Genomic DNA, 16814 nt, shown 5'->3' on the forward strand with positions numbered 1-16814 from the left:
ACACTGGTAATGCATTAAACTGTTTGACTGTGACAAAACTCTTCTAGATATAACATGTAGATCAAATGTATGCTAAAACATAGTCCATTTAAAGAGCTCTTAAATCTTTGAACAGTGTGTGAACAGGAGCTTGTGCAACCGAAAGTTATATAAAACAAAACAAACCCACAACTCTCATGCATAAATTGTACAAAACAAGGCCACGTGTTCCTTTTAAGTCATGTGGATTAGGGCCAAAATCAAAGCAATGCGTAAAATTTGTTCTGACAATTGTGCAAACGAATTAAAACGGCGCTTCTTTAACCATAAACAAACATGTCATTTCAATATGCTGACATATGGATAAATGCTGTCTTAAAATGAGTCCGTGCACCAAGCTTAATTTCAAACTATAAATTCAATTTCAACGCAGTAAAGCGTTTAATGTTTAACAGTAGACACATTGCAGGCGTTTGAATAGATGTCTGGCTCTAGTGTCAGGATAAAGCATTTTATAAAGCAGTGCACACTGAAGAATAAAAGCTGCTCGCTGTGCCTGGCTGAAAAGGAAACGTACAGATTGGAGTGCAAACATAAAGACAAAGATTATTTTAATAACTTGCGCTGCGAGTATGTGCTGTAACATATTGAAGTATATGATATGACAAGGATTTCTGCAGTGTGCTGACACAAGCGCTGATGTGTAATTAAACTTTGAAGCAACTAATGAAGACAGATGTAGCCAGCAGAAGCTCGCGGTGGGTTTTATTTAGGGCTTGAGTGCAGCCTGGGTTTCTTATTAGACAGATATTAAGGATGGTAAGATCAGCTTTTTTATTTCCCTTTTTTATGAGAAGATGGTAGATTTTACAATTCACAACAGCTTGTTTAATTATATGAGGTAATTCTAATGTCAACGTAGTTCAACCTTATTTGCTTTTCAACCTTATATTATATTAAAGTATTTTAACTGAATATTACATATCTCAGCATAGGCAAGTAGAATAATCTAAACTGTTTATGAATGTTTGGTAATAAGCTAATAAAGAGCACCCATAAGTAAATATTACGATGCTATGCACCATAGCAGAATGTGTCAAAACTGTTATTTATATATTGACTATTATATTGACTATTGACTTGCAGTACTGTATTACATTGCCTGTGAGGTTTTGAATGACAATAAAAGAAAACTTGAATTTAGATAAAAAGAATGAACAGATGCTCGGGTTGCCCACACAGTTAAAAAAATAATAATAAAAAAATGAATGAATAAATGAATAACTGAATAAAGGAATAAACGGATAAATGATAAATGAATAAATAATTATGAAAAATGTATTAAAATAAAAAACAATAAAAAATAAAATAAAATAACAATAAAAAAATAAAATAAAATAAATAAAATTTAATAAAAAATAAAAATAATAATTATTATGGAATAATAATGGAATATTAATAATAATAAATAATAATAATAATAAATAGTAATAATAATAATAAAAATAATAATAATATTAATACTAATAATAATAATAATAATAATAATAATAATAATAATGATAAACTAAGCGAAAGAATGATTTAAAAATATTAATTGTACTTTGATTAATTTTATGTATGATTTTTAAATTACAATATTGATTTCACCTTTATTTGTTTAACGTTAATGCTTCTTATTATGTTAATAGTGTTAATACTAATTTGTGCACACAACAGAAATTAGACAAAATCCCCTCAACCACAACCTTCTTACACTAATCAGTATTGGAAAGGCCAAATTGCTCAGTCACAACAAGGAGAGAAGCTGTTCAATGAAAAGAGTAAAGCACTTCGGCATTTGTAATAGGTGTGCATAAAGCATAATCCCTAATTATGAATGTGTAGAAATGACTGATGATCGTACACAATTAAAATGACGTTACTGTGATTAGTCTATCGGAAAAGCACTGCTTTACTGCACAGTGTAATACAGCGGCCAACTGTTTTCCTAAACTGTTTAAGAATGTTGTCCTAAGTCAATATTGATATATTTAAGCCATTTTTGTTCTTCATTAGATTGTTGGATTAAATTTATACTAAAAAATCTCAATATCTTAATATTAATCTAAATATCTTAAAATATTAATGTTTCCAAACAGTATGTATAAATCAGATTAGTAGACATGCTTTTTTTTTTTGAAAAGTGTTTGATGTTGACATTTTTTTTCATACATCACTCATAACCAACTATTGCTACAGTATGTACTGTAGATGACCCATCAAAGGCAATATATTGATCAAAATATTACTATATAATGAAAAACATTTTGTAGTGCGTGACAATATATCTTGCCAATGTCTTAAATGTAGAAGTATATTTGCATGCTAAACTCCAAACTGAAGCAATTTTTATTTGCCAGAACTACCCTAGCATTCAATTCAATTCATCTTTATTTCTGTAGCATTTTTACAATGTAGATTGTGTCAGAGCAGCTTAATATAAAAGTTCTAATAAATTGAAACTGTGTAAGTCCTGTTTTCAGAGTTGAAGTCCAGTTTAGTTCAGTGTGGTTTAAGAGAAAATCCATCGATGCGCAACTCCACAAGTCCCAAACCAAGCAAGCCAGAGATGACAGTGGTGAGAAATAAAACTCCACCAATTGACAAAAGTGAAGAAAAACAAATCTAAAGAAAAAGGCTTAGTTGGGCATGACCTTTTTTCCTCTAACCAAACTGCTTGTGCAGAGCTACAGTTTTTGCTGAATTGTTGCTGGATTGTTCCAAAATTTTACTTTTTTCTTCATCTATTTTAATCTGCTTTGACAAAATCTACATTGTAAAAAGCACTGTAAGATAAAGATGAACTAAAATGAATTGGATTGAATATCTTACATAAAGAACAATGACGATGCACGGTGTTAACTGATTGTTGTTGACATGTACAGTAGTTTTAAAGTTACTGTAAATACAATAAGAAGACCATCATCATTTGTGTGAGCTTTTAAGAATTTAAAATCATTAGCTGTGTATTGTAACTAATCCTGCATTCACACATTAAAGAAATTAATAATAAATAAAATATGATAGTAATTTAAAGTAAAAACTAAGTAATTTGCATATATTACTATAGTATGAATTACCATAGCAAAGATAAAGTCACCACAACATATTAATCTAAGAACTGTAATATAGTATGGTTTAAAAACACTGGCATATATATATATATATATATATATATATATATATATATATATATATATATATATATATATATATATATATATATGCTTGCTAGAAATATATGCTTTAGTCTGCATTTTTTTGTGAAACATATGTTAAACTGCAGTTTCTAGATAAAACAATTGTTACTTTTAAACAACCTTTGTTACTTTATTAATATTTACAGGCATGTGTTGTAAATCAGGGGTCACCAGTCTCATTCCTGGAGGTCCAGTGCCCTGCATGGTTTACCTCCAGCTTGCCTCAACACACCTGCCTGGATGTTTCAAGTATACCTAGTAAGACCTTGATTAGCTTGTTCAGGTGTGTTTGATTAGGGTTGGCGCTAAAACCTGCAGGACACCGGACCTCCAGGAACAAGTTTGGTGACCCCTGTTATAGACGAATAAAGGGCTATTTTTTTATGCAGTTCTTTGCAAAACACTACAATAAATACTATCTATGATTTGTAATCGAATATATTTCCTCACCTGTCTGTCTCCATATGGACAACTTTTCAGCTGTGGTTAATTTGCATGGTTTCTCAGGCCCCGTTTACACTAGTGCGTTTTAGTTTGAAAACGCATAAGTTTTGCTACGGTTACGCCAACCGTCCACACTACGCCGGAGTTCTCGAGCGCCGAAAACGGAGCTTTTTGAAAACGCTGGAGAGGCCGTTTTCATTCTGAAACGCTGCTGCTCCGTCTCAGTGTGGATGGGGAAAGACGGAGACATCTGAAAACGGAGGCGGGGCTGCAAACGTTCGCCTCTCTGATTGGGGCTTTTCCTGAATATTAAGTAGCCCACACACAGTTCAGTCTCGCATCCTCTTCTTGTAAGTTCAGACTTCGCAAGTTTGATCAAGGCTGCAGTCTCCCCCTTCTCAGTTTGATATGGAAAACATACCGAGGACACGGGTAAATCTTCAAAGGGAACAGTGTACTTTATAACTTCATTCACATCACCCTGGCTTCGTTGTTTCACTTTCTCAACAATAAAATGTAAACATGATTTAAGGAACTGCCTATTTTCATTTTAATATTAGCAACTTAGACAGCAGACATGTTGAGGCGTCGTGCTGCATATATGAGCGTCATCTTCACTGTGTGGATATTTATAACAAAACGGAGCCGATAACAACTGCCTCCTTTCAATTTCAGTGAAAATACGAAACACGCCCTCTCTTTTGCTGAATATCAGTTTTAATAATCGATAATTATAAAAGTATAACATACAATAAGTTTATACATTGTAGGAAATAAAGGCAAGCGATCAGTCAATGTACCTGGATTAATCATTAACTTATCTTTGCGCTTAACCAAAACATGTTACCCGTGAACAAGTAACTTAATAGATTCCAATGACCAAAGTCAGGGAATTGGCCTATGTCATTAGATAAAGACAACAACATGAATGAAATATCACGTTTAGCAAATATAGTGAGATTAGATCCAGCGGGAGATGCGTGATGAGCAGTCCGACAAGCAGAGCTCTCATCTGGGTAGAAATGCTGGAGTGCTTGCCCGAGAGTGTCTGTGTGGTCACGTGATGTGCGTTTTCAGCGTTTTGGTGTGGACGGAGAGTTGTTCAGAAACGCTGGGTAAAACGCAAGTGTGGACGCGGATCGTTTTCATTCTACAACGCCGTTTTAAAACTAAAACGCACTAGTGTAAACGGGGCCTCACTTTGTGTGACGTTATACTTGTGATGCAGAGTGCTGGGGTTGAGTCCAGTGTAGCATGGTTCCAAAAATGATGGGGTCGTAGTGCACTTTTCTTATACATTTGCTTTTGTAAGCACTATTGATTGTGTTTAGGTCAGTGGTTTGCCACATGATCTGTATGACAAGTCCCTCTTTCTTTTTGTACATGAGAAAGAAGGATGTGTATCTGAAACATAACAACAAATTATACCCTTCAGATTCGCAAAATGCAGACATCGCCCTCTAGTGAATCTGTCATCTGAAACATGCAGTGAAATTTACTCGAATAAATGTATTTCGCGTTTCTCAAAAATACAGGCTGAGACACATGCTGTATATCTAATGAGCCTGGGCTGCTTATATCTAAGCAGATGTTTTTAATAACACTCTATGTCACGCCAGACTGACATGCTGTGTAGTATTATGTTTTGTTATGTAGCAATATGACCTTTGGCGATCACACAACAACCATTCATGTTATGACCAGAAGGCAGTCCATTTGCAAAAGTGCCATTGCCCAAAGCAAGTGGGTGTCAAGACCTCTGGGCACCGTGTTGCGCATAAAGCTTCCCACCAGGCCGTTCTCGTCACTTGTAATTGTTCTTCTGGCCGCATGGCACCTCATTAGTCAAATACAACCTCTATGAGGTATGAATATTAATGACAGACTCCACAGCAACCTGGCTCCCCATCCACTGTTAATGTTTCACATCTGTTTTAGCAGAAAAAAAATACACAGCTCTGCACAGTAGGAGAAAGACTTTTGCGGGTGCTAACATATGTCCATTGGGGAAGGTAAAAAATAAAACCATGTCCATTTCTTCTAATCATTACTTAAAATGTCACAATCTAAATGATTTAGACATAATCTTAATGTATCAAAGAAGAACCTACTAAGAATGAAGTCTCCTAACTGAAGCACATACAGTCTTTATCAAAACTGTGCGTTTGATATGACTTACAGTACTACTTCAACGTTGAATGAAATTCCACAAGGAGTTTAGTTTTAAACTCCTGCAAGGTTTTCTTAGAACTTTTGATATCCTAAAGTGTCATTTGTCCTGCTGGGAATCACAGCGGCCCTGTTGGAAACTGGGTTTTCTAAAAGATAGTTTTTCTTTTGTTTTTTGATGAAATCTTATTAGAAAATTCCCAATAGGTCCCACCAGCTCCAGATAATGATAGAAATTCTAGTGGGAATCTTCAGCATTTTTGACCAGCATAGAAAACATCTGAGGAATCCTTTAGGGATCTGTGTGAGAAGAGCAGAAAAAGAAGTGGTGTCAAATAAACTATTTGTTTAAATTTGTGACAGTCAAACACAGGTTTTTTGCCCCAGGTGTATAGTTGAAACGTGCTGACGTTTTCTGCACTGCTTTGGGCAGGAAGTCTGTGTAATCTGCTGAATAGATTTCAATGTTAAAGTGTGATAAATGTAGTTTAAAGCATTTCTGATTGTTGACTGAAAGATAAACTAATTCACCCAAACTATTTTGTGAAAAAAATGCAACAAGAGATGTTGGGTGGAACTTTGTAAATAGTGAGTGCTTCACTTTTAATCCTCTCTCCATAGACATATTATCTGTTCCATAAACCCTCACTCTTTAGTGGCATTCATGGTTTCATGAAAAATCTTTCATATAATGGAACTTTTCCATACTACAGAAGGCACTTTAAGTAAATCTTTATTTTGATAATCTCATTCAGCTTTTATGATGTTTTTTTTTTTTTTTTTTTTTTTTTTTTACACTCTCAGAACGTCACTGGGGTGCTACCTTTTCAAAGTGTACAGTTTTGTACCATAAGTGTGGACACTGGTGAAATTTCTGCCATGAAACTCACCTAATCTGCTCCTGCATCATTACAGTTTTTCTCAGTCGCTTTGGTGCGTTTCTCACAACACCAGTGCATTTCTGCACAACAGTTAATGCATTTCTCAAAACAATTAGTGCAAACTGCAAAACCTAGTTGATAACCTGCAAAAGCGCGTCACATGCTCAAAATGGATAGTTCATTCCTTAAAAGCAAGTATTCATGTCAATCAAAGTGTCAGTGTCATCCAAATGAAAAGTCCTGAAACCATTGTTTATGAACAAGATAGTCAAATGGCTTTGTCATGTTTTCATTATGAAGGTTTATCTATAGTACAGTTGGACATCACTGCATTTAGTGAGGTATCTGAGTACAAGACACTGAAAATGTATGTTTCACATTTTTACTCTGCATTTGCTCTTTACAATCCTAATTTATTCACAGCATCGTGCAAAAAAATAAACACACCCTTATTTACAACAAGCATAAACTCCCTTTGGGTTGAACTGTGCACAACTGTAAACAATATTGCAATACATATTTGACCTGAACCTGCAACATACACATGTCTGTGAATCATTTATCAAATTGTTCAATTTAAAAGACATTTTCAGGAAAATAAAGTTTTACATTTTTTTTAAGTTTGCTTGACCGATTTTGACATCAAGTTCAACATTTTTGTATGTAATGACTCAAGTAATGAAATGAGGACTGTTAGTTTTATATTGAATGACTATTCAGCATTTACAAGTTTAGTTCATTTTGACTGACATGACATAAGCAAATGATAATGTTATAAATAGCAAAGAGTTGTATGAAATCAATTTATGCATGTCCGAAAGCATTTGCAGTTTGTTGAAAGGAATGAGAAACTGCTACTAGGATGTGCACAAATGACTAATTGTTTTGAGAAATGCATGACCTGTTGTGCAAATGTAAATAGGGTTGTGAGAAATGCACCAAAGTGACTGAGAAAAACTGTAACTATGTGGAGCAGGAGATTGGTTCCTGCCACCTTGGCAGCCAATGAGCTTGTTCCTTATGAGTTTAAATGCTCCACATTGTTTTAGGCTAGTAAGATGCAGCACATTTTCAGAGATCCTCCTCCACCCCAGCTCCACCTGTGTTAGATCTGCTACGGGGGTTAAATATATTATGTTTGCAGCAGCAGCGTTATATTCTCAGACGACATGTCTGTGTATATACTGGCAGTAGCAGGTCTCTGTACTTGCTCTGCCATAATAATCAAAGCAGCAATAGCATAGCAGATTTCTACCACCAAGACCAAATATGTTAACACTGCCATATAATTATGCATTCCCATGTTAAATCCCGAAAGTGTTCATGACAGACATACCTTAAAAATACACTTTTGTACCTTTAAGGCAGGGGTGTCAAACTCAATTCCTGGAGGGCCGAAGCCCTGCACAGTTTAGTTCCAACCCTGCTCCAACACACTTACCTGTAGGTTTCAAACAAGCCTGAAGGACTCAATTAGTTTGATCAAGTGTGTTTAATTAGGGTTGGAACTAAACTGTGCAGAGCTGCGGCCCTTTTGGAACTGAGTTTGACACCTGTGCTTAGGGCTACGCATTTGTATCTTAAGTTATTATGAGGTTCACATTTGTGTACATATTTAAGGTACATATGTGGCCCTGTAAACTACAAAAGTGTAACTTTGGAAAAGGTACTACCCCAGTGACAGATTTTGTACCTTTATTTCTGAGAATATGTAAATCTCTGTAACTTGCCAACTACTACTAACTCTTATTAAAGTAGACTTTATGATTATATGTGTTTTAAGATGGTGGTTCAAGAACTCCAAACTGATGCAGAATAACAAAAATTTGAAAATGAAAATTTAATATATACTACACAGAACATCCTATATAAAAACTTTTACACAATTGTGTACACATGTATATACAGTAGACCGTTTTCACAAGACTGTTATGACATCAGTGTCATAATGACAAAAAATGTTTAGATAGATAGATAGACAGACAGACAGACAGACAGACAGACAGACAGACAGACAGACAGACAGACAGACAGACAGACAGACAGATAGATAGATAGATAGATAGATAGATAGATAGATAGATAGATAGATAGATAGATAGATAGATAGATAGATAGATAGATAGATAGATAGATTAAAAAAGGATGAACATTTATGGTTGAAGTTATTAGCCCCCTTTGATTTATTTTTATTTTTTTAATATTTCCCAAATAATGTATAACAGAGCCTTGAAATGTTCACCGTATGTCTGATAATATTTATTTATTATTTAATTCTTTGTTTCTTTATGTCTTTATTTATTATTATTTTATTTTATTTAATTAAATTTTTTTGAGAAAGTCTTTTTTTTTTTTTTGGCCTGAACAAAGGCAGTTTTTATAAAAATAAATAAATAAATAAATAATTTTTAAGGTCAAAATTATTAACCCCTTTAAGCTATACATTTTTAAATAGCCTAACACGAGCCATTAATAACACTAATTACCCTAACCTGCCTAGTTAAATTAATTAACCTAGTTAAGCCTTTGAATGTCCCTTTAAGCTGTACAGAAGCGTCTTGAAAAAAAAAAAAATTTATTCAAATATTATTGACTGTCATCATGGCAAAGATAAAATAAATCAATTATTAGAAATTGGTTATTAAAAACAATTATATTTAGAAATATGTTAAAAAAACACATTCTTCTCTCTGTTAAACAAAAATTGTGAAGACAAAAATGGGGGGGGTTAATAATTCAAGGAGGGAGGTAATAATTATGTCTGTATATGTATATGTTTTATAAAATCGTTCCATCAAATTGCAAAAAAACAATTTATCGCTTGTGTAAGGCATTATTAATATGTACGGAGTGGACATTAAATTGAATATTGTTTTCTCTTCTGGTTACTGTTATTAGTACATATGACTTGTTTTGTGGTCCAGGGTCACAAATGAGTGTTTTGTTATTTGAAAACACATACACTGTTTTGATGTCATTTAAATGAGCTCAGCATAACAGCTTTTTGTTTATTCATTTATTTATTTTTTGCTGCTGAAGTCCCATGTTTACTTTGATTGCTTGATTTTAATCTTTGTTTGGATCATTAGACTCAAAATGACTCTGAAACTCTGTTTATACGTCTGTGATGTGTGTTTGTGTGTTTACTGTCTAAAACAACTGAGCGATTTACCACTGCATTAACCAGTACGGCATGAAATCTATAGGGCAATCCAAACCGGTGTGCCTTGATCTAAGATAACACAGAACTTCAAACAGACACCAGAGGTTGTGTGATGCTTTTGAACATTATGTAGCAAGGGTAATTTCCTGAATGCAGAGATGATCTCTTGGTCCTCTCATCAGGGACTTTTCTCTGGTTTCCCTTTCTCTCTCTTTATCTGTCTCCCCTCTCACACACACATACACACATGCACACACAGAGAATCAGTCATGAACACACAACGACCATCTGCTGTTCTACCCGCTAAATTGGTTACTTAGCAACTGCCATTTTTTTCTCTAAATCCTTCCATTCTTGCACAGTGTGACAAAATGCGATGGATGTGTTTACTTTGCTCTACAGTAAAGAACCGCATTGTTTTGAATCAATAGAAACACCTTAACACCTTCTTTGGGTTTTGCTGTGTAATGCTGAGAAGAACCAGAAGATGCGTCTGCCTTATTGACTAATGTCCTAGGGGAATGAGAATATCTGTTCTTAACTCGGTGAGAAGTTAAGGAACAGCTGTGTAAGAATGTGAGCAAGCAAAAAAAAAAAAAAAAAAAAAAAAATAGAAGAAGAAGAAATAAAGAATGATGACACATTAGAGTGAAATGGTATCGCTGACTGCATTAATTAAGAAAATACTGCAAACAGCTAGGACAGATATAGAGCTCTATTTTAACGATTTTGGTGCAAAGTCTAAAGCACATGGCAAAAAGCATTAAAGGCATGTCTGAATCCACTTAGCTTTTTTTAAGTACAGAAAAATACGCTTTGCGCCATGGCACATGGTCTAACAGGTTTGTGCTTTTTCTCTTAATGAGTTATGGGTGTGTTTTGAGCATAATGTGCATTAAACCAACCACAGTCCCATCTCACAATCCCTTTAAGTTGCATCTCGCTATGGTGCATTTGCTATTTACATGGCGGACTTTGTAAGTGGAAAAACGGTATGCTTCACTAGCAAAAAAATAGTCAAACAGACCACACACAGTGTTTAAAAAACTGAATTATATCCAAAGACACTTCCTATTCTTATGCCCCATATGGTGATGCATTTGTCTCCAAAACCAGACCCACAAATCTAAACATGCTTTTATCAAAACAAAAAATAATAAACTTATAATAAATAATACTGTTAATAATAATAACATTATCCAAATGCAAATTGTCATGAATAAACTGAAAAAAAGCCCCCTGACATGAAGACTTTAGACCAGCTTTCAGTTGATCAGTGGCGCTGTCTTTTTAAGTCATTCATTCTTTTTCAACCGCTTTTCCGGGGCCAGGTCGCAGGAGCAGCAATCATAGGAGAGAACCCCAGACTTCCCTCTTTCCAGACACTTTCTCCAGCTCCTCCAGGGGGATCCTGAGGCCATGAAAATTCTGAACAGAATTAGTGACAAAAGGCAGCCCTGCCGGAGTCCAACATTCATTGGAAACAAGTCTGACTTATTGCTGATAATGCAAACCAAACTCCTACTCTGTTCATGCAGGTATGAGATAGCCCTTAACAGAGGGCCTCTGACCCTGACTCTAACAGATCACCCTCTACAGAGATCCATGAGGGACATGGTTGAATGCATTCTCCAAGTCCAAAAAACAAATGTGGACCTGTTGGGCATTCTCCCATGAACCCTCGAGCACCCCGGTGAGGGTAAAGAGCTGTTCAAGTGTACCAAGGCCTGGAGGAAAACCGCATTGTTACTCCTAAATCCGAAACTCTCAGAAATAAAGGTACCCGAGCTGTCACTGGGGTGGTACCCTTACCTCAAGGGCACAAATTAGTAACTAAAAAGTACAAAAGTGTACCTCTTTACACTTTTAGGTACTAACATATACTTTTGAGGTACCGATATGTACCCTTTATGTACAAACTTGTACCTTTTGAAAAGGTACCACCCCAGTGACAGCTTGGCTACCTTTATTTCTGAGAGTGTAGGTTCAATCAGGCAGATCCTCTTCTCCAGTACCCTGGCATGGACTTTCCCAGGGAGGATGATGAGTGTGATCTCCAGTATAGTTGGAGCACACCATCTGGTCCACCTTCTTGAAAAATGGGAACCACCACCCCAGTTGCCAAGTCCAGAGGTACTGTCCCCAACCTCTATGTGATAGTGACATGCCAGCCAAGACAGCCCCACAATATCCAGAGAGCTTTTTCAGACCTATTTCAGGGGTCGATTTTAGTTCCTCAAAATAGCAACATGCCAACAATGCACCTTAACACACCTTTTTAGACTGGAACACCCATGAGTCCACAAAATTGATTTGCTATTTAAACAATGTAGCTCAAAACGTGAAATAGGGTTGTGCTGGTCTGAAAATATATAAAAAAAAAAGAAAAAATGTGCCAAACATGTCTTGCACCTTATTAAACTGGGTATGATAGGGGCCCTAGTAATTAAATTTAATTGCAATACATTTAAAGTCAGCTATCTTTTTTCTTTTTTTTTTCTCTTTCAGTGAATTACTAATGCAGCTACACATACACAAACTTAACAATTTGATCAGTCACTTGTTCTGAAGTTTAAATAGATTCATTTCATATTCAGAAACATTTTAATATAAAAAAGTATAAAATCTCAAAATTACCAGGGTCAGTCTTTCTCTTTAAATGGTCTTGTACATTTTATTATAGTGTCGCTTCCCATGAATTAAGGAGTAATTGGCATTGTCCATTGATTTTGTTTTATTTTATTAAATCTTTCATTTTTTGTATGCATGCCTGAGGTAAAACGATTCTCCAGCTGAGATATTGATGTTGAAACTCAACAGACTGGATGGTATTATTATGCTTAGTTACCACATACAAGGTGCAACAGGGCTAAAGATTCTTTGGGTAACAAAGCATTTTTTATTTTTATTTTATCCTTTTCCAAAAGCAACAAACAACACCACAGCACTTTCCTGTTGGCTGTTATGCACTGCAGAAATTCCCAGGTTTTATGAGCTCATCTAATACTTTGAGTTTTGCTGATTTAGGTTGTTTATTAGAAACCCTGCGCCTAAAAGCGAATTACTTTCTCAGTGTGTGTGTAAACCATTTACACACATACTTGTATATATGTTTTTGAGGACTCTTGATAGACGCACAGTAATATATAACCCTACTCCAAAACCTAACCCTCACAGTAAACCTGTGGCATTTTTTTTTTAATGACCAAAGACCTTGTTAAGTATGGTTTTTAAGTAATGCATGTCGTCATACCATCTTAATAGAGTCCAACTAGTTCATAACCATGTCATTATAAAAGGTTGTACTCAAAAACTACACAGGCAAGTACATTTTCTCATACACACAGGCATATTTTATATATATATATATATATATATATATATATATATATATATATATATATATATATATATATATATATATATATATATATATATATATATATATATATATATATATACTCTGCGGCTCAAGATGCATTTTTGTAAATCTACTATCTTGTGGATTTGAAATTTTCCTGGATATTTTAATATATTCAACTAAGTATACCTCTTCCCTCTGCATTGAAGGCAAGGCAAGGCAAGTTTATTTATATAGCACATTTCATACACAGTTGCAATTCAAATTGCTTTACATAAACAGGAATAAAATAAACAAGTATAAGAAAATAAAACAAATAAAAAAATGAAAAAAAAACTGATAAAATATGTTATAAACGGATGAAAAAGAGAAAAACATAAAAGTGTGATCTGTAAATGATAGTCTGCACACAAGACATGCTAAAGTACTGTAGTACTGGTATACTTAATCCTTTAGAGGTAAATGCACAATATATATATAAGTTTTTATGTTTTAATATTCAAAAATGTTACCTAATCTGTACCTAATCTGTAGAATACCTGTATCTGTTACCTAATCTATAGAATACACAAGACATGTCACTACTATAGTTTTGAATGCTTCAAAGTATGACTATTAATTGCAGGTACCTCATAAATGTTATTGACTGTGCTTACATTATGGAATATTATACATTTCATAAGCTTTGTTTTGCAAAAAAATAAAAAATAAAAAAGCATCCAAGTAAATTCAAGATTAGGTACTAGATCTAGTCTATACTTCACCCAGATGGTGAAATGACAGCTATTGCTTGCTGGGGTGTAATGCTCAATATGGCCTCCATATAGTGAAGTAATCCCTGCCTTAGAGTAAAGGAGCCAGTGTTGGGCAAGCCATTTGAAAAATGTAGTGAGCTAAGCTATTAGCTACTCTACTTAAAATGTAGCTTATCTACACTAAAAGCTAACCCTGGGGAATGCAGCAATCTAAGCTAAAAGCTACATGGCAAAAGTAGCTTAGCTATTTCTTAGCTATTTTTTTTTACAATTTTCATGTTTAAATCAAAGCAACTTAAATCCAAGACACTCGTATCATGATCAATAAAACTGTCAATGAAACATATGAGGCATAATTGTTCAGTTCAGTTATTTACTGCAAATAATATGTTGTACTTAACAGAAACACATTATAGTATATAAACAAAAATCCAATAAAGCAGGTGTTACAAATGTTTTGGAATAAACATTATAGTGTGTGTGTGTGTGTGTGTGTGTGTGTGTGTGTGTATGTGTATATATATATATATATATATATATATATATATATATATATATATATATATATATATATATATATATATATATATATATATATATATATATAATCAATCGATTAAAAAAAAAAAAAACTTTTTTTTTTAAATTAATTGCGATTAATCGCATTTAAAACACCCAAACTTGTAATTTTGGCTATTCAAATGTAAAATTAATGTAAACGCAAGACAAAAACTATTTAAATTCTAAACATAATTGTTTATTAGAATTTTTAACTTGTAACACAGACTTCTTCATGTAAACAACATACCCACAAAAAAACCATCAAGATCCTGGCTTGACAGCCATATTTATTACATAAATGAAAACAGGCGTGTTAGTGTCATTTGAACTGTAAAACAATCAATGCCAATAAAGAAAAAAAAATTTTTTTTCCAAGTTGGATTCTAAGCGGACTGCAAAAAATGCCAAAATACAGGCGTTGCAGATATGGAAATTGGATAAAAATAAATAAATAAATAAATAAATAAATAAAATAATAATAATAATAATAATAACAATACTACTACTACTACTAATAATAATAATAATAATAAAGTATTGAATACAAACAGTTTCACTCAATGAAAGTTGTATTGCTGTGAGTTGAGAACATTAATTATAAAGTAGAAACATTCCTCCTTTACATTCATCCAGTTGCTAAGACTAGGAGTATCCCGCATATGCACAGAGACTCCCGGATGCCCGCAAATGAATGATAATCTCCCGGAAATCGCGTGTCTCCTGCCCGGTCCTTAAATAAGTTGCACACCCCTCTCCGCCGCATCCCTCCTAGCTCTTCAGGTATTTTGCGTGCAACTCACCCCCACCGCTCTTCAGGTGCGTCGCGTGCAACTTACCCCCACCGCTCTGCAGGTACGTCTCGCGTGCACACGCCCCTACTCAGATATGTCCCTCACTCAACCCCTGACACCCCTCAACTGGCCTGACACAGACACGCACAGACAGACACACGAAACGCCCTAGAGCGACTCCCTTCAGATTCAACACGCATGATCCCGTTCATCAAATTTGGTTAAACTAAACATTCTTAAATATGGCTGTATTTCACAAGGATTCTGACACAACAACTCAAAGCATATGCTTTTGTTGCGTTTATGAAGAAACACGTTAAACTTAATGAAACATCGGAGGGCTCACGCTGAAAGGCAATGTGCTGTCTTTGAAAGCTTGCAACTTCACCAGAGACTTCTGAGTACGTTTACATAAGACACCAATACTCCGATTTTTATATGACTAAGATAATACCCGTATTAAAAGTTTACCGTGTAAGCAGTGATTTGATTACCTTAAAGGACCATGAAATGCGGAGGTTTTTCTTTTCGTTCGCCATGCGGTATCAAATTACATTAAAACAGAAGTCGAAAGTTAAAAATGAAACACCCCAAATTGCATAAAACTCTGGAGAACCTGGTGATGCGATATTCATTGTTTTATACTAAAACTTGTCTTCAAAAATTGCTTTCTTGGTCTTATCCATATTCTTTGCATGTTGAACACGTCCACTACAACAGAAAGTAAAAAAATAAAATAAAAAAACTGCAACTGCATTAATTGAGTACATTTTTAACGCGTAAAAATTTTCTAATTAATAGCATGCGTTTATGCACTAATTTTGACAGCACTAGTTACTACTTGTAGCGACGCTACTGCCCAACAATGAAAGGAGCCAGTCATTGATTGCTGTGGACTGATGATTATCTTGGGGTGGGACTCAGTCCAGATGTGTTCTTGATGACAGTTCCTGTAGTTTAATTGTTATGAATCCCCAGAGGTGGGCAAATACACTGCAATCATAGCGAATACTTGCCTCAGAGACATACAAAATGTGTCTTAAGCATGAAAGTCATACCATTAAATATACTTGAAAACAAACGTTCTCTGGTTTTGTAATCTGTATGAAATGAGCATGAGGTAGAGTCAGTCCCGTCACTTCCCATTTCAGACAATCACAAAAACAACCACCATGGCAGCAAACACTTGCACATCCAAAAACTTGTAAACAAAGAAAGCACTGTCATTTCGGAAGAGAGTTGCCATCAAGACCAATTTGAAAATTACTTCTTAAGACCACCATGATCAGATGTGGCATTATTTGGAGAATGGTATTGTGTAACACCAAAGTTATTGATTAATACAGTAAATACATTGAAAACATTATTTTGTACTCCAGAAACAGCCGTAAAGGAGGTGTTGTCATCTCATTCACTTCACGTTTGTGTGATTTTGCTTGGGCAATCTGATTTTTCTTTCTTTTTTTTA

The sequence above is a fragment of the Danio rerio genome, chromosome 14 (assembly GCF_049306965.1).
Source record: "Danio rerio strain Tuebingen ecotype United States chromosome 14, GRCz12tu, whole genome shotgun sequence".
Lineage (NCBI taxonomy): Eukaryota > Metazoa > Chordata > Actinopteri > Cypriniformes > Danionidae > Danio > Danio rerio.